The following is a 4,777-nucleotide window of genomic DNA, read 5'->3' on the forward strand; positions in this document are numbered from 1 at the left end:
AGCACCACCACCCCCCCTCCACCTCCTCCTCATCATCATCATCATCACCCCCTCCCTCCTCAACCCACCCCACCACCAACAAGGGGAGGGGGGGTGGGGGGTAAGAAACTTGCACACTGAGAGCTCAACTGTGCATGCACTTTTCTATTTGGTGCTTAGACGTTATGGGAAAGTTGTCTCTCTCCCTGCATCTCTCTCCCTCTCCCCGTCCCCTCCCTCCTTCTCTTCGTCTATCATGTGCCTGGGATATGCTCATGCTTTGCACAGAGCAGCTGTAGCACGCCTAATGCAGGCTACTGAGTGTTAGCGGCAGTTTTAAAGTGATGGCCCCCCCACCAAATAATACGGCTGGGATATTTGAGGGGGAACATATACCATGTCACGGTGCACACGGACCCGAGTGACCGCCGCTTGTTCTTCTCCTGCCTGGGACGCTTTCTGATCGATTGCAGTGGTTTGACTCACCTTTAGGAAGTAAGTGCAACTTTTTTTTTTTGTGTGTGTGTGTGTGCCTGCTTAATGGGCTGCGTATTGAGGCAATCGCGTGCGTAAAGATCTCCCTGTGCTTAAGAGTTAAATGTGGAGATATCGATAACAAATGGATGGTAGCATATGCGTGTTGTTTTAAGAGCTGATGTGGACTGATGGTTCGTGGAGAGATTATACGTATATAGAAGGAAATGTGAAGTTTGTGAGCGTGAATGTTTCCTCACACACTTTGGAATCAGGGCGCAATGATTAAACCCTTTTGGCACCTTTTACAACTGGCCGGTAACTTCATTGAAATTTCGCATAAGTCCTGGTGTTATATTTTAATAAAGGACACTTGAATTTTTTACACTTTATAGCCGGTTTCACTAAATATTCTGCCTTCTGCAATTAGCTCCACTTTAGAGTTTATTCGTCAGCATCAACGAGCATCTTGTTAAAACTAGCGTTGACTGAAATTATTATTAGCTATTATTATTATTATTAGGCCTATTTGAGGCACATTTCAATACCAGCGAAGACACTGGCTGAATGAGTTTGTGTTAACTAGGTGCAGTGTGAGAAGTGTGTTTTCGGGAGCGAGGTGTTGGGGGGTAATTTCAGAATTTTTTTTTTTTTTAAAAAGGACCGCAAATCACACAAAAAGGATATTTTGTGTTTATTTTCCTACAGTAAATGGGTTTAACTGCTGTGCTGCAACAAGAGTAAAAAGTGAACTTTTACATTGAATGAATAACGTCACCAAAATCGTCACACGATGTCTTGAAAACAAAGCGTTCATTCTGGTGTTTATTTATGCGTTATTACGCACGGAGGCATCCTGTGTTCCAATAACACAGCTGATAATGCGAAGGGAATTGCGCCCTTCTGATATGTTTTGGCTTCTCAGCACTGTATCATTAACCTTCACGGAAACGCAGCTTATTATATTTTCAAGAGGATCAGCAGGTTGTAAGTTTAAAAAAAATATGGTGTGATGTAATTAAAGCATGGCCTCTGTGTGGGAGGCCTATTCTGAAGCCTCCTAATGAAGTGTGCTTTATAATATTGATCTTAACGATATCAAGCTGGCCTTATAGTTTACCATTCATCTGATCCACATCAGGGAGGGGGGGCGGTGTGAATCAAGATGTTTGTGGATGTGTGAATATTTGGCGATGCATTACAAGAAGTAAAGATAAGCGTGCGCAAATTGCTGAATTCTGAGCATTTCCCATAGGCCGGCCTCCAAGTTACATTTGGACAAAATCCAGGAAGCTAGCTTGTGTCATGTGTTGCGGAGGGGAATGTGTTAGAATGCAATAGCTGCGACTGTGAGCGTTTAAGGGGGAGAAAAGAACCGATGTTTATAGTAATCCCTTATTGAAATGCACAGGCCTTGTGACTCACATTTGCTCATTAAAACACCTCTGCTTTGCCCCTCCTACCGACGAAGGCAGAGTAAACTTGAGAGCCAGATTTAAAACTCTAGGAAGTGAATGGGACACCTGAAAAAAAAAAAAAAAAAAAAAAAAAGCTGACGATGCCATTGATAAATAATACGGTCTTAATATGTCACCACCTGATAGTTCACTTTTCCTGTCGTACTCTCAGGCACACACTCCCCCCTCCACCACCACCCCACCCCACACCCTACACCGCACACACACACACACACACACACACGCACACACACACACACACACACACACACACACACACACACAAGCTCTTACTCACATGTAGACACGAATGAATTAAGTCAATCACTGTCAGAGGCTAACTTTTTTTTCCTCCTCAATGGGGGAGTGTTTTATGGTCGGAGCAGAATCAAAGTTGTGCACAAACGTACCACAAAACTGACTCGGTTAACCTGCAGTTGTATGCTCCTGCGCATGATCCATCACATGTTACACTGCCTGTTATTGTTGACTCAGTTACAAAGATCTTCTATATATTGACCCATTTGTGCTGAGCTGTCGCATAACTACTTACGTTTCTGTGTAAAAAGTGAGCGGGGTTGAGACACGAAGCCAATACGGTGCAGCAGCTTGCATGGGCTTTATATTTCGCGTTAGGCGACATCGCCAGCCTACCTGAATACCATTGTAGTCTACGCTTCGGATGCGACGATGACAAAAAAAACCCAAAAACACACACACACACACAGAGAGAGAGAGAGAGAGAGAGAGAGAGAGAGAGAGAGAGGAGCGCGCGATGCCAGTCAGGATTTCGACGCAAAACCGACTACGTGAGAGCAATTTAACACCTACAGTGGTGCTTCATATAGGAAGGAGAGCAATGGGCAAGCGAGCAGCGTGTTATTGCGAATAGGAAATGTAGCCTACGGTGGATAGACAGAAGACGCTGGCGCTCAGGCAGCTCCAGGATGCTCCCCTCATTCAGTTGCTGCATTTTTATTGTTTAATAGCTGCTATTTCTGATCGCATCTTGCATTAAAAGCAGTTGAATCGCTCTCAGTCTGTGTAAAAGAAAAAAAAAGAAAAAAGAAAAAAAACAAACATATGGTTTCCCTGCCATCCATTTTCATCCCTGTGTGAGAGAAGGCGTGCAGACTAGTCGTTGCAAGGCGGACTTATTCCAACGCGCGCTGTGTAATGGATGGAGCTTGAGCATGGATAGGAGGGTGCATTTGCGATTTTTTTTTTCATGACATCACCGCAGTTACATTGTCGTGGTCCGAGGCCTTTGACCTCACCGGGGTTGGTCCATATTTTGGCCACCCCCAGCCCCCCTATCCTTTGGGGATGGCCCTTATTCCCCCACTCTTTTCAGACCGACCGACCATGCAGCCTGCAGAACGGACCCTTTGGCTCAGAGTCATCGGCTTTATCTTTTCCTTAAGTACATTCTGGATGTGAACGGACAACTTGACACTCTTTGGCCAGAAAAAAACAAGCTCCTGTCTTCATAATCCGAAACATTTGCGTCGTAATTCCCTGTGCTGTTATTGCACTTTCCACAGGAAACCGGATTTCCCCCCTTCTTTACCGTGTTTCTTCTCCGCCGGCCTCACAGGATATCTATTGCTACTGCCACAACGACTTAATAGAGGCGAAAGAGCCTTTTGTGGGATTGAATCCATTTGCATTGCAAATTAGGGCCCCTGTGCAAGGATGACTGCACCTTACCCGCGATTTTCAAGGCCTCCTTCAACTCAGTAATATTGGTTAATGTCAAGTGAATATGACATTAACACTGGGATTATATATCATTTTTTCGAAGAATTGCCGCCTTTTTACACCGGGTGTATAACAGCTCAGGCTGTGCAATAGTGGCCCTCAATGGCAAAAAGGGAATATAAGGAATATAAAGCACAATGTGACTTGAAAAAAGGACTGATGACTTTTACTGAATATATCTGAGTTCTGAGAGATGGAAAGTTGGAGACCAGAAGAGGAAATGTACATGTGGATTATTGCTGAAGATTGGGAAGTGGGTTGTTATCTTTGGTTATCTAGCTGTATGAGTGTTCTGCTCGTCATAAAGCTAGATAACCGAAAGTAAAAACTACTTCCAGACTCGTCGAGGACTTGTGGAGGACTCATGACATGTAACTCAATTTTCCCATCGTGGACCTGAGATTGTAGATGTTATTCAGCTGACTGGCTTTATTTTGAGTTTATTCTGATTTATGTTGTCATTTTTTCCCCCACAGTGTACATATTTTCACCAGGAAGGCATAGCTTTGTTTGTGCTCTCCTTAATTTAATTAATAACCTTTTCAGGGAGCATAATGGACATTATTGTTGTACACAGTTGCTCGCGCTCAGTCATCCACATTTTAACATGTACACACACACACACACACACACACACACTCAATCTCGCTCTCTCTCTCTCTCTCTCTCTCTCTCTCTCTCTCTCTCTCCCACACACACACACTGAACTTCTCTCCAGGCCACATATTGCATGTTAATATTTATTGCCTATGTGATCCTGTAACATGAGCTATGGTTTTAAATCTTATTTAATCTGAATGAAATTTCATCATGGGCTCATCTTGAGCTTTTCACGGGAATGAAAGAGTGACATTTAGAAACCCACGTGTGCGCCTCCATGCTTCTTATTTCAGCATGATCGAGTCCGGCCAGGAAACGGCGCTGGCATCCCAAACAGTAATAATTAGGACGTATACTGAACTGACAAAAATGGAGAGAGAGAGAGAGGGGGAGAGAGAGAGAGGTGGGGAACGGGGTTAGGAGAGGGAGGGAGGTGGCAGAAGAAGGAGGAGAGGAGGGAGGGAGTGAGTGAGTGAGGGGATTGGGGAGATGTTGGGGATTGGGGG

At 44.4% G+C, this 4,777-nt stretch overlaps 1 long non-coding RNA gene across 1 annotated transcript in view; it reads left to right on the top strand.

The window, feature by feature from the left end:
* Positions 1–135: 135 nt before the first annotated feature.
* LOC111651561 (uncharacterized) overlaps positions 136–4,777 on the top strand; it is a 40,428-nt gene continuing 35,786 nt past the window's right edge. The window contains exon 1 of the long non-coding RNA XR_002760527.2: positions 136–474. This is a non-coding gene — a long non-coding RNA (uncharacterized LOC111651561). The remainder of the gene's footprint in view (positions 475–4,777) is intronic.

This window comes from Seriola lalandi, unplaced genomic scaffold (assembly GCF_002814215.2).
Source record: "Seriola lalandi dorsalis isolate HSWRI2012SDOR001 ecotype SW California unplaced genomic scaffold, Sedor1 jcf7180002053690, whole genome shotgun sequence".
Classification (NCBI taxonomy): domain Eukaryota; kingdom Metazoa; phylum Chordata; class Actinopteri; order Carangiformes; family Carangidae; genus Seriola; species Seriola lalandi.